The sequence below is a fragment of the Cibotium barometz genome, chromosome 2 (genome assembly GCF_041138505.1).
Source record: "Cibotium barometz isolate CiBa-2024 chromosome 2, ASM4113850v1, whole genome shotgun sequence".
Lineage (NCBI taxonomy): Eukaryota > Viridiplantae > Streptophyta > Polypodiopsida > Cyatheales > Cibotiaceae > Cibotium > Cibotium barometz.
Genome location: NC_141047.1, coordinates 24,907,667 through 24,922,941, shown reverse-complemented (window position 1 = coordinate 24,922,941; position 15,275 = coordinate 24,907,667).

Genomic DNA, 15,275 nt, shown 5'->3' with positions numbered 1-15,275 from the left:
TTGGGTATTACCAGATCAGGATCAATGATCAAGATATACCAAAAACATCAATACTCGTTATGGGCATTATGAATTTACTGTCATGCCGTTCGGATTAACTAATGCCCCAGCTACATTCAATCACCTAATGCACGAGACATCCTTAGAGAATACTTGGATGATTTTATTCTAGTTTTCTTTGATGACATTCTGATCTACTCAAAGAATGCAACTGACCATGAGACTCATGCCCGAAATGTTCTTGAGATTCTAAGGAAGCACCAACTCTTTTTGCCAAAAAGAGTTGCACTTTCTCTACCGACCACGTTGAATACTTGGGCATGAGTCTCAACGTGGTCGGTAGAGAAAGTGCATTTGCTCTTTTTGCCAAAAAGAGCAAATGCACTTTCTCTACCGACCATGTTGAATACTTGGGCTTTTTGGTATCCAAAGATGGAATTTCTCTAGATTCCGCAAAAGTCCAAGCAGTCATAGATTGGCCCGAACCAAAGATAGTGAAAGAAGTCAGAGGATTCTTGGGATTGACTGGTTGGTATAAAATTTTTATACCAAAGTATGCTCTCATAGCTTCCCCCTTGACTAACCTTCTCAAAAAGAATACCCCATTTCAGTGGTCTGCCAGGAGCCAGAGTGCTTTTGATAAGCTGAAGACCGCCTTGGTAACCAGTCCTGTTCTGAAGCTGCCAGATTTCTCTCTACCCTTTGAGGTAGTAACTGATGCAAGTGGTTTTACCCTGGGAGGTGCACTCATGCAGGAAGGTCATGCAGTGGCCTATGAATCCCGAAAGTTCAAAACGCATGAGAGAAATTATGCTGTCCAATGACTTGGAATTACTTTCAGTAGTCTATGCCTTAAAGTTGTGGAGACATTACCTACTGGGAAAAAGATTCACTTTGATGATAGATCATCAGAGCTTAAAGTGGATCTTCACTCAGAAGGATCTCAACATGCGCCAAAGAAGGTGGATGTAGACCTTACAGGAGTTTGATTTTGAAATCAAGTACTGCCCAGGCAAAGAAAATGTGGTAGCAAATGCCCTCAGTAAAAAAGCCTCCTTGCTTGCAATTACTGTAGTATCAAATCCTTTGATTATTGAAGCAAGAGAGAAGATCATGTAGGATAGATTCTTTGACCCTATTGCTACCCTACTTATGCAGGAAAGCAAAACTCCACAGGAGTTGAATCGAGTTCAAGGGTACAGCCTGGATGATGGCATTATGTATTATAATCGCAGGATATGCATTCCCAATGATGAGGGAACCAAGGATCAAATTCTGGATGATGGCATTATGTATTATAATCGCAGGATATGCACTCCCAATGATGAGGGAACCAAGGATCAAATTCTGAATGAAGCCCATGATAGCCTTAGCAAGACATCCAGGTTTCATCAAAACCTACATGTCTATAAAGAAAAGCTTCTTTTGGCCTTGTCTGAAAAAGGATGTACTGAATCATGTACATCAATGTTGTTAACAATCTAGAAATGGGATTGATCATGGTGAAGGACATGGATTAAACAACATAATTAAGGTGGATTAAACCACACTAAAAACTCCATGAGAGAGATTAAACCACACTAAAAACTCCATGAGAGAGAGAGGGAGATTGCACACTCAACAATAGCTCTATTTCATATCTTAACTGAACCATACAATGATATAGGCTTTCTAGCCTTATCCCACTTTACACATCATCATCCATGTGGCAACTCCTTTTCCACTCTTTTTGTCAACACTCACACACCATACAATATTACATGTGGCATTCCTATCTCACCACAATATCTTGCACCTCTAGGGTGCTTTCACACACACACAACACCGCGATTACATCTCTCAACACCCCCTCTTAATCGAGGTGTTCCACAACTCAGCCATCATCCATCACCCATATCAATGTAGCATTGCACAACCGCAATCGCTACCTCTCAACACTCCCCCGCAATGATACATTGGAGTGTCCATCAACCAATCATGTGTGCGCGTGTCTACCATCTTAGACACCTAGTCCATTTTGAGCCGACTCGCTCACAGTAGCGGAACCACTGAGTCCGATTTGAACATGGAAGTTCGGGTGGGAACCAACCCATGCGACACGTGCATCGCTCGTGCACACATCACAACAACCATTTTGAGCTTCTCGGTGAGCTCGGGCATGGTTACTCTCATACCATGGATGATTACAAAATTTTTGTTTTGAGTGCGCATGCTCATGGACGTTTGTCCATCATCATTTTTGGGTGAAACAAATAAAAATTACAAAGCCTTTTTGGCCAAAGCCGGGCAGCGGACCCTCACGTGTGTGTATGAAACCGTGTGAAATGCCTCTCATACAATTAAGGGTAGGCTTTTAATTTACTAAAAAATAAATCCTGCAAAGTCTGCAAATAGTGCATAGCACCAAGCTTGCCCACACGACATCTATACACAACGCGCCATAATCTGTAGCCTCTTTTGTCAGGATTGGGCTCCATGCATGTGGAAGGTCTTCTCCTTCACTGATCTTCTTCATCTTTCTATCTGTGGAAGGTCTTCTCCTTCACTGATCTTCTTCATCTTTCTATCTTCATCACCTTTTACACTTTGACCTGCACTCGCAGCAGCAGGTTCCATGTGACCTGCGCTCCACATCTTCTCTTCTATGGGAATTCTTTTATTGCGTGAAACTGCCATCTTCCTCTAACTTGAGCTGCTACTGTCACCTGAGGTCTCCACAGCAGTCTCCGTCGCCTTGTCCTGGGCATCAAATCATCCTGCTTCAGTCCGCCGTCTGACACGCTGCTATTTTCCTTGTTACTTCATTTATGCTGCTTCTGATCCGCCTACGCCTCCTTCATCTCCTGTTGTTGCAACAGTGGGCTATGTTTGCCTGGCTACCACACTAAGTTGCCTTTTTTCTTACTGAATTTTCACTGTTCGAATCGGACTGCTGCCGCCTCTTGCCTGCGAGTGTTCTGTTGACTGGTGGTGATGACTACCTCTTCTGATGACTGCTTGTTGGACGTCTACCTGCTATTCCTCAATTGCTTTCTCGTCCTTCCATTGCTCTATTGTGTTGCGCTGCCTACTACTGGGCGATGACAGGTAGTCTGAGTCTAGCAATGGCGCTTCTACAGTTTGCTGCTGTCGAGTTATCTCCCAGATCTGCTCTTGGAGCATGCTATAGAGGCAGCTATCTGCTTTTTCTAGCACTGTACTCCATTGTCTATTTAAATAGACTTGCTTCTCTGCCATTGGTTGTGATTCCCTCTGCTGGCTGCCATTGTCTTGTTCATTTAGCTACCATCTATGTTGCTCTTCTATTATAGCAGTATCTCCACATTAAGCTTGCTAAGCCTTCCATTTGGTGCAATTTTGCTAATCCCTTCACAAGATTCACTCTTGGCCTAATCCAAGGCCGCTAGCCACCCATTGAGCTCACAGCTTACATGCTCCTTCTCTTTGCATGCTGTACCTTTAAGGGTGCTTTTCACATGGTCTCTCAAATGAAACCATAGGTGCATAAACATGTGGAAACTGCCAAGGTTTCCATCCCCTTCTTTGCTCTCCTTCATTGAGCAAACATTCATAAGTGCATCCTCTTCTTAATGCACACACTTGTGAACTCCATTGAGTTCACCATCTCACTTGCCATCATCTTGACAAGCATGCACCTCACAAGATTCATGGGATACACAAATCCCATACATAGCAACCCTTCATAGAGCATTCTTCCATGCTCAAACATAAAACTTTGAGGCAAAACTTCACAAAACCAACCTTCTTGAGGCATAATTAGCAGAGCATATCTTCTCTTGGGGCAGCTTCTCCTTGACGATGATGAAGACTCCATAGCCTTCATAATGCTGAAATCTCCATTTTCAGCTTCCATGATGATGAGCAATTTTTTTATGTTGCAAAAATCCCATTTGCAACTCTCTTGGGTAGCTTCAATGCAACCTCCTTGTTGCAAATCTCCTCTCAAATCCTCACAAATGCAAATCCAAATGATAATGAGTGTGCATAAATTTTTTCATAATAAACTGAAAATAATGCTTAATCATAGAAACACAAAAATAAGCTAATATACATAATAATCACCATGATCAAGAGCCCACCCAAGCTCTGATACCATGTTAACAATCTAGAAATGGGATTGATCATGGTGAAGGACATAGATTAAGCAACATAATTAAGGTGGATTAAACCACACTAAAAACTCCATGAGAGAGAGAGGGAGATTGCACACTCAACAATAGCTCTATTTCATATCTCAAGTGAACCATACAATGATATAGGCTTTCTAGCCTTATCCCACTTTACACATCATCATCCATGTGGCAACTCCTTTTCCACTCTTTTGGTCAACACTCACACACCATACAATATTACATGTGACATTTCTATCTCACCACAATATCTTGCACCTCTAGGGTGCTTTCACACATACACATAACACCGCGATTACATCTCTCAACAAATGTCTGACATGTCAGAAAGTCAAAACTGAAAGAGTAAAAATGCCTGCTGGGAAGTTACATCCATTGGACATCCCCTAGATGAAGTGGGAATGTATCAGTATGGACTTTATTACTGGATTACCTTCAGTGCAATCAAGTTACAACTCCATTTTCGTGGTAGTTGACAGACTAACCAAAGTTGCCCATCTGATCCCAGTAAAAGAAACCTACACCGCAGTGGATGTGGCCAGAGTGTTCCTTAAAGAAATCTTCAAATTGCATGGCCTACCCAGGAGAATAGTAAGTGATCGAGATCCCAAGTTTACTTCAAGGTTCTGGACTGCATTTTTCGAAGCAGTGGGAACTTTCTTGGATCTCAGCACAGCTTATCACCCTGAGACCGATGGTCATACTGAAAGAGTAAACCAAGTAATCGAAGATATACTTCGGTCATGTTGTGGTGGCAGGGAACCCAAGAAGTGGCTAAGCTATCTGCACCTAGTCGAGTTTGCCTACAATGCTTCTTATCACTGAAGTATCAGGATGAGTCCTTTTAAAGCTCTGTATGGACAAGATTGCTTAACTCCACTAACTTGGTCCGACCCATTGATTAGGGTCGAGATGTCCAGACAGATGCTTGACGACATGGAGCAACAGATGCAGTCAATTCGTAAAGACATTAAAGCTTCCCAGGATCGACAGAAGCAGTATGCAAATAAGAAGAGGACAGACAGAAACTTTGAAGAAGCAGATATGGTCTTCATTAGAGTACGGCTCAAAAGAAGTTCTCTATCTCTTGGGAAGTACAAGAAGTTATCCCCCAGATATTGTGGGCCATATCTGATTACAAAGAAAGTAGGTGACTTAGCCTACGAGCTTCTTTTGCCTCCTCATCTCAAAGTTCATAATATATTTCATGTAAGCCTTCTAAAGAAATATGTGCCAAGCCGAAATCATGTACTTGATGATTGATGAAATCCTAACCTCTTCGACCACCCAAGGGCAGATGGAACTCCAACTTGAAGAAATTCTTGATGTTCGAGAAAAGATTCTCAGGAACAGAATTCTCAAAGAATTATTGGTAAAATGGAAGTTCTATCCTTTTGAAGATGCCACCTGGGAGAATGAAGCCGATCTCTTGCGGGATTACCCCCAATTTGCGAGATGAGGGCATCTCGCGTTTTTCAAAAGTGGGAGAGAATGTAAGATTCCTCCCCAGCCTCTCAAGATGTCCAGCATCTTCCCTTGTAATCAAATCCCTCTTCAGAAATATAAAAGATCTTGTTTCTACCAGTTTTGGCCTAGAGAGAGAAAATCTTCTAGAGAGTGGTAATTCAGTTTTTAAATATTTTTGGATAGAAAAATATATCATCTTATTAAAATAAGTTCCCCTGAAATAGAAATTCAAAAAGATTTTCAGAAGGTGCATTAGAAATTAAGTATAATCTGTTCAAGAGGCATTATCCTAGGGGTCAAGATTTTTTTTGAAATTTTAAATTAAGGTTCCTATGGACCAATAAGATTCATCCAAATGTAGGGAGGAGATAAATAGAAGAATAAAAGGAAAATCTCCCCAAAATGAGTAAACACTCACATAAGATGAAGAGTTGACTAAGGACAAGGTTAATAGTTAAAAAAGAGAGATATTTAGATGAAATGATGCATTTTTGACACCTCAGTATGGGGAAATTCCATGGGAGAGTTTTAGAATCCCAAATAATGAGATATTTTTATCTCTCCTCTCTCCTATTTCAACTAGATCCAAAAAGTGGACTAAACTGACCCAAAAAATAGTCAAAAATTAACCAAACTGATCTAGAAAATTCTAGAATCAATTGGCTTGGTTAGAAGCTCACTTTTTCCTATAAATAGAAGCCTTCCCCTTTGTTGAGCTTAATAGTGTTTTTGCACTGTTACCCTACTTCTCCCAAGAGCCAGAAAACTATGAATTTACTCATAATTCATTAGTTTTTTTGACCTTCCCTCTTCTAAGGATTGGTGGCCACTCTTGTTTCAAACAAGAGTAGAACCCTCAAACCATTAAGCCAAAGGAAAGCTCTCAAATTCCTTCGTAAGTTGGAGATTCTTCTCTTTTCTATTCATTTTATGGTTTTTTATGATTTTTGTCTTCTCTAAATTGAATATGAACCATTCTTATCCTAGATGAATGATTAATGGATAAAGCCAAGTTTTTCATAATGTTTCTCTTTTGATAAAGTAGAAAATGTTTACATTAGAATGATTTAAATACTCTTGGTGAACTTCTCATTAATTTTAGAGAGTTAAAAATTGAAAAATGGTCAGCCATACAAAGGAGGTTATGGCAAAATTTTTCTAAAATTGTGAAAAATAAGTTTTACTTTTTTATTCAAAAAGAGTAATTCCCATCGTATATGTATTCTTAAAGTGTTATTTTTCATCCTAGGTATAGAAAAATGCATACTAAAAATATTTTATTTAAAAAATGTTACTTTCTTTAGAATTAAATTCTATGTATAGAAGGAAGTATATTGAAATTTTTATTTTGATTATAAAAGTGTTATTTTTATCATAAATGATTTTTATGCATAAATGGATGCATAAAAGAAATTCTTTTATATTAAAAGAGTGATTTTCATCATAAATGATTTGTATGCATAAATATATGCATAAAAGATAATTTTTTTATATTAAAAGTGTGATTTTCATCATAAATGATTTTTAGGCATAAATGGATGCATAAAAGAAATTCTTTTATATTAAAAGAGTGATTTTCATCATAAATGATTTGTATGCATAAACATATGCATAAAAGATATTTTTTTAATATTAAAAGTGTGATTTTCATCATAAATGATTTTTATGCATAAAAAAATTCTTTTATATTAAAAGAGTGATTTTCATCATAAATGATTTGTGTGCATAAACATATGCATAAAAGATAAATCTTTATATTAAAAGTGTGATTTTCATCATAAATGATTTTTATGCATAAATGGATGCATAAAAGAGATTCTTTTATATTAAAAGAGTGATTTTTATCATAAATGATTTATATGCATAAAAGATATTTTTTTAATATTAAAAGTGTGATTTTCATCATAAATGATTTTTATGCATAAATGGATGCATAAAAGAAATTCTTTTATATTAAAAGAGTGATTTTCATCATAAATGATTTGTTTGCATAAACATATGCATAAAAGATATTTTTTTAATATTAAAAGTGTGATTTTTATCATAAATGATTTTTATGCATAAATGGATGCATAAAAGAAATTCTTTTATATTAAAAGAGTGATTTTCATCATAAATGATTTGTATGCATAAACATATGCATAAAAGATATTTTTTAATATTAAAAGTGTGATTTTCATCATAAATGATTTGTATGCATAAAAGATATTTTTTTATATTAAAAGTGTGATTTTCATCATAAATGATTTTTATGCATAAATGGATGAATAAAAGAAATTCTTTTATATTAAAAGAGTGATTTTCATTCTAAATGATTTGTATGCATAAACATATGTATAAAAGATATTTTTTTATATTAAAAGTCTGATTTTTATCATAAATGATTTTTATGCATAAATGGATGCATAAAATAAATTCTTTCATATTAAAAGAGTGATTTTCATCATAAATGCTTTTTATAATGATAAAAGTGTGACTTTCATCAGAATTAGATTTTATGCGTAAATAGATGCATATAGAATGATTATATTTAAATAAGGGTTCTCTTAATCCTCTGTTTAATTTTTGCAAAAATTAGAAAAATGAATAAGTAGATAATTTGTGATGAGAAGAAATGCTACCGTTTCATATTCACTAAGATGGTAATGAGAAAATTCAATTAAACTATCTAAGTTGGAGATTGAGATAAATGATTATTTTATTCCTCATAAAAAATTCATGTTTTAGAAATCTGTAAGCAAATATTTGTCGAACGAAATTTAGAAAAAGAGAAATTGAAATAGTACCTTTCGAGAAAGTTTAGGAAGAACCTTTCTAGACCCAAACTCTGATTCAGACTATTGACCAAGACCTAATTCCTTCGTCAATTTTAATCAATGATGATGTGTCCAGTTCAGGAAAAATGTACTCAAATCCCCCACCGAATCTGAAGCTAAGTTAAGACTTTTGATTTTGTTCTGAGGATCAAGTTAATAGAATTCGAGAAATTATGTTTGGAATTCAGACCTGGATCTAGAAGTATTGGGATACGGATTTGAGATTTATTCATGGTATTCAAACAAAATCAAAACTGTAAACTTACATAGAAACCCTGTTTTCTTAAAGGACTGTCTTACGCCAGAATGCTGGAGGGAGCATTCGGCATATATGTTTATCTAAGGGAAGTTCGGTTGCAACAGCTAGCGGGGAGTGTTCAAGGGACAGCTCACGCGGCAAAAACCTGCCCAGGTCTTGACCAGCCTAGGTATGGTGAAAAATGGTGTGCTTCCGGTACGATGGGCGAGGGCCGATGAAGCGGTCTCTGAGTGAAGTACCAGGACACCTAAGGAGGATCCTGGAGGGTTCTAACCAGGCGATCCACGGGCTCGCGGTGCTTAGGACACCTATATGTATGTCGAGGAAGATATATATATGTATGTTGATGAAATGATTATTGTAATCTGTTACTGGATCTCGTTGCTGACCAACTGGTCCCAACGGAGAGTCCAGAGTGGTATTGTTTTTGTAATGATTATTGTAATCTGTATACTGGATCTCGTTGCTGACCAGCTGGTCCCAATACGGAGAGTCCAGAGTGGTACTGTTTTTGTGAAACAAGGGATTGAATGGAAATTTCGAGTTATGAAATCTGTGACCATATCTGTTTTGTCAATGGATTATTTTTTTATATTAAATTTTTAAAGAGGAGTGTGTACGTATTTATTTTCTAAAGCTAAAGTTAAGAAAGGCATTTCAATTATGGGTGGGTGAGTACTTGTTTGGTTCTACCGATTCCAGTGGTAGGGTGGTGGCTAACCAATGGGCCGGATGGGGTTAGGCTGGAGTCAGTGGAGTTTTAATAATCAAAAACTGAAAAATCTTAGGATTACGCTAGGATTCGAGTAGTTAGTTAATTCCCTGATAAATTTCTCAATTGAGTGGATCAACGGCTGTGCCTGATCTTGATTAGGAAAAAAGCGTTGAAATCGCTCAGATGATCAAATTATATCAGTGATAGTTTCCTTCTATTTGGTTTATTCAGGTGAAGGATAGTTTAGATTTGATCTCGTTAGAAAAATTCAAAATTATATTAGTGATAGTTTCCTTCTATTTGGTTTATTCACGTGAAGGATAGTTTAGATTTGATCTCGTTAGAAAAATTCGTTTAAGAAAATTCAAAAAGGTGGAATTGTCCCCGCTTTTCGGGCATGGGAAATTTTCTCGGTTTCGGTTTTCGGAGTTTAACATAAACTAATTTATTTCAATCACTTATGCATAAGGAGTAGGGTTTATGGTACTCACCTCTTTTTCCTCTTGTTCTCCTTGCTTGCTAATGTATTGATGAGAACTAACTTTTTTATTTATTATGTCCTCTTTTTTCGTTTATGCTTCTTCTCTTTGTGTTTTTGCACCCTTGGGTGCCGAGGATTACTGTTAGGTCAATAGGCTATGCATAAGACTTATGCAATAGTCTTATGCAATAGGCTTATGCAATAGGCTTATGCATAAGGCTTATACAATAGGCTTATGCATAAGCTTTACACAATAGACTATGCATAGGACTTATGCAATAGGTTATGCATAAGCCCTTATGAAATAGGCTTCTAAATAAGCCTTATGCAATAGCCTATGCATAAGCCCTTATGCAATAGTTTTATGCATAGGCTTATGCATAAGGCTTACGCGCAATAGGTTTATGCATAAGCCTTACGCAATAGGTTTATGCATAGGCTTATGCATAAGCCTTATGCAATAGGCTTATGGAATAGGTTTATGTATAAGCCTTATGTAATAGGCTATGCATAAGGCCTTATGCAATAGGCTATGCATAAGGCCTTATGCAATAGGTTTATACATAAATCTATTCCATAAGCCTTATGCAATAGGCTTATGGAATAGGTTTATGTATAAGCCTTATGCAATAGGCTATGCATAAGGCCTTATGCAATAGGTTTATGCATAAGGCCTATTTCATAATATGTTAAAATGAAGTTACTAACTTTTTGATTTATTATGATGATTTTTTGTAGGTTTATTCAAGCAAACAACCACTAAGGGTTTAGGCCACGGGGCGGCTCATACGGATTCTCTCAAAGAAGAGCTAAGCCTTCTTTTTTCATTCTTTGTTTATGCTTCTTCTCTTCAAGATTTTGCACCCTTGGGTGTGTTGGGGATTAGGGTTCAGTCAATAGGCTTATACATAGCCCTTATGCATAGGCTTATGCAATACTTTTATGCATAAGACCTTATGCAATAGGCTTATGCATAGCCCCTATGCATAGCCTATGCATAGGGTATGCATAGGCTTATGCATAGCCCCTATGCATAAGACCTTATGCATAGGCTTATGCATAGCCCCTATGCATAGCCTATGCATAGGGTATGCATAGCCTATGCATACCCTATGCATAGACCTTATGCATAGCCTATGCATAACCCTATTATGAATAAGCCCTTATGCAATAGCCTATTATGCATAGCCCTTATGCAATAGTCCTTATGTAATAGCCTATTATGCATAGTCCTTATGTATTCACCTTCACTTTTTCTCATGTTATGTTTTGTAGGTCTTGCATTGTTGTCCTCTCCTTCGGCTGACATTGTTGAGGTAAGATAAACCTCATGTTTATTGCAACCTCAAGCTTTGTTTAGGGTTTAGGCTTATGCATAGAGATATGGGGCATTATGGTAGGCCATCTCTAGAATGTTGTTTATGTCAAGTTAGGAGTGGTTATCGGGTGAGTAGGTGGCTATCGTGGAGGGAGAGCCCTCGATCTTCTCACTATCCTTCTCTTATAAAAGAGAAGATGCCTTTGGCTTTAATAGTGGGGAGCATGTGGAAAGTCCTCAAAAGCTATCATCCCTGAAAGGGTCACTGTCCACCCTACTTGTCTAAGCAGTATTGTAGGAGATTTCAACAATGTTCTAATATCACATGTTGCCTTTTCTGTCTAAGCTTGTGTTGTTGTTTTTTCTTGGTTGACTTGACATTGTCGAGGTAAGATCTCTTATTCATTCAACCTCATGTTTATTGCACCCTTGGGTGCTGGGTTTAGGGTTTAGGCTTATGCATAGAGATATGGGGCATTATTGTAGGCCATCTAGAATGCTATTTATGTCAAGTTAGGAGTGGTTATCCGCAAGTAGGTGGTTATAGTGGAGGGGGAGCCATCAATCTTCTCACTATTCTTCTCTTGTAAAAGAGAAGTTGCCTTTGGATTTAATAGTGGGGAGTGTGTGAAAGTCCTCAGAAGCTATCATCCAAAAGGGGCACTTTCTAGTATTGTAGGAGGTCTCAATAATGTTCTAATATCACATGTTGCCTTTTTTGTCTAAGCTTTAATCATGACTTTTGTTAGATCAATCGTGTGTTGTTGCCTCTTTTGTTTTGCAGCTCTTACACTAATCCTCTCTTTTAGTTTCACATAAGTGTTGGATATGATATCTAAGCTATGAAGATTGATCAAAACATACTCAAGGTCGATCAAAGATTGTACAAGACATCATGAATATGAGGGACAAAAATTGATATATGCAGAAAATTGATATGAGATTAGCATAAGAAGACACTAATTATGATTAGACATGAATCAAACTTACATAATCACTTGATCACGACTTGTACCTTTTAGAGACTCCTCTACCCTATTTTTAGTTGCATGAGTTGCATGAACAACATGCACCAACCATTTGTAGGCTTTACACACCAACCACCACTGACCACTAGCCTATAAACCACATATTAATTTGGACTAAGGAGTTGGGATTACATTTATCCAACAATCCCCCCTTAAGACCAACTTCTTACAAAACATGAATCAAGTCTAACAAACCTCCTTGACACAATGAGTAAGAGTCTCCCCTTAACAACAACATAGGGTAGTGTACTCTCCTCTACAACTCGTCAAGTTGGAACAACATAAGTCTTGACTCAACCACATACATGACATAATCTAAAAAGCATACTCATCATCTGCATCTTTTATACTAAGACTAGAACAAAGATTTATTTCTTCCTGTTGGTTGACTTCTTCAACCACATGTGCCTTTGCTTGCTTTTGATCTTTTTGGTAGCACTTTGAGGATGGATGATTCGTCTTTCCACAATACTCACAAGGATGTTTGGAGAAACAATCCTTAGTAAGATGATTTGTACGACCACAAATAGTACACTTCTTCTTTGCCAATGTCATAGTAACAGTATATGCATAAGGATCTATCACATCCTTTGTAATCTTCTTGTCTTCTTCCTGCAAAGAATTTATGATACTTTCCAAAGAAGGGACTGGCTCCTTCTCTTTAAGTACCATCACAATTTGTCTAAAGCTTGAAGGTAAGCTTTTAAGCAGGATAGCAATAGCATCTTCTTCAGGAACAGGAGATTTAACATAAACCAATTGTGTCATTAAGCTCTTTAACGTGTTAATCAAAGCTGCTAAATTTTCATTACTCTCCATGGTTAGATCAAAGAGTTGCATCTTCAAACTGATCTTGGAATACTTTGCCTTTGCACCAAAAGTACGTTCTAATAATTTCCAAGCTTCCATAGCTGACTCAACATCATCAATATAATGAATAAAATCATCTTCTAAAGCAGTAATGATAATACCAAGTACTTGCTCATCTTTTGCTTGAAGTGCAGCCGTTGTAGCTCTTGTAACTGCAGCAGAAATACCTGCTTCATCATCAGAAAGTGGCTTGACCATACTCCACAAATTTTTCTTCATGAGGTAGCCCTTCACCTTGATTTGCCAGGTATGGAACCCAGTTCCGTTGAATTTGTCAAAAAATTTGGAACGTATGATGATGAAATATGATGATTGATGTTGAAAACTTGCTCATATAGATGATTTAAGCCCAAATAGTAAAAATATCATCAATATAAATCAAAATAGGTATCACCATGTAGTTGTGGAGCAGAAACTTTAGAAAATCGGCGAGTGAAAAAACGATGCGTGCAGCTGCTACAGTGGACCATATACCTCCAAATTTTGTGTGCTGAATATTCACTTGATGAACTTGCATCACCTCAAAGGAATTGGCTCAATTCGTACAGATGACGGCAAATTGCTGCGCTGAACAGAAAATAGGCGATCTGGCTAGCGATGACAAATTCGTCGAACTTCGTTGAAATTGGCGAGAGTGAGCTTCGAGTTGTAGCATGCGTGGGAGCAAGGCAACAAGGCTATGTTAAAATATTAGGGTTTCATCCCCTCAAGTGCAAGCACGGAAGCAAACTACAGCATGTGGTTCAAACAGAGAAAAACTGGCTATGGTGATTAAGAAATTGATTAAGATTTTTGCTAATCAACTAAACCTAATTGAGTCAAGCTCTGATACCAAATGTTGGATATGATAACTAAGCTATGAAGATTGATCAAAACATACTCAAGGTGGATCAAAGATTGTACAAGACAACATGAATATGCAGAAAATTGATATGAGATTAACACAAGAAGACACTAATTATGATTAGACATGAACCAAACTTACATAATCACTTGATCACGACTTGTACCTTATTTAGAGACTCCTCTACCCTATTTTTAGTTGCATGAGTTGCATGAACAACATGCACCAACCATTTGCAGGCTTTACACACCAACCACTGACCTAGCCTATCAACCACTTATTAATTTGGACTAAGGAGTTGGGATTACATTTATCCAACAATAAGAGAAGTTTTTGATTGCTTATAGCATGCTTTTTCTTTGTTGCACCCTTGGGTACTGGGTTTAGGTTTAGCTTAGGTTTACCTCTATGCATAGGCCAAAGCAAGATCTATGTATAAAGCTTCTATGCATAAGCTCAATGCATAAGGATCTATGCGTAGGCTTTATGCATAAGGCCTTTATGGTTTATGCTTCAAGCAATTGACTCTTATGCATGTATGTATAGGCAATGTCGATTCGCATATCATAAGACCTAGATGTGGAAAATCTCCTATCTATTATAAACAAACGATATGAGTAGCAAGCTTGGTCTCAGTTTACTCAGACATAGGTATGGTTCCATCAGTTTACTTGGACATAGGTATGGTTCCATCAAACCTTTTCACATATACAAAGTTAACCTTTTATGCGTTCTATAAGTCTTATTTTTTAATCTTATATGTAGGCGGGCTTACAATTGGGGTAGTCGATGCCATGGAAGAAATCTACCCCACTTGGCCTAGTAGTTGGGGTAAACCATGCGTTTGATAGATACATATCCGAGTGGTGCGGGGCCGAGTGGTGCAGGCCCATCACGATACGGTTGTGATGAGCCTACATCACCATCCTCGACTAGACCCACCCTCGCTCCCTCACGTCTATCTTCACCATGACGACGACATAGTAGGGAGTTTGGGGGGCTAGTAGATGTGCTAGCGAGGGGAAGCAGGTTGCTTTTGCTTTGGCAAAAGTAGCACTAGGTCTCCCGATGCATCTCCCTAGTAGGGGGGCTTTTTATCTACACATTATGAGCTAGCCCCGAGAAGACCCATTCCACCATTCGATCCATGCACCCTACCATACAACATGGATGTTGATAGTGCCCTTGTGATGGATGCACGAGGGAAGCAAATCATGAACCGTATGCATGTATTTGCAAACCTGGAGTTCATGAACTCCTTCAAAAAGTGGAAAGCACAAAATGATCTTTCAAAGCAATATGTCATTGATGTGCTTAAGTTGGAGT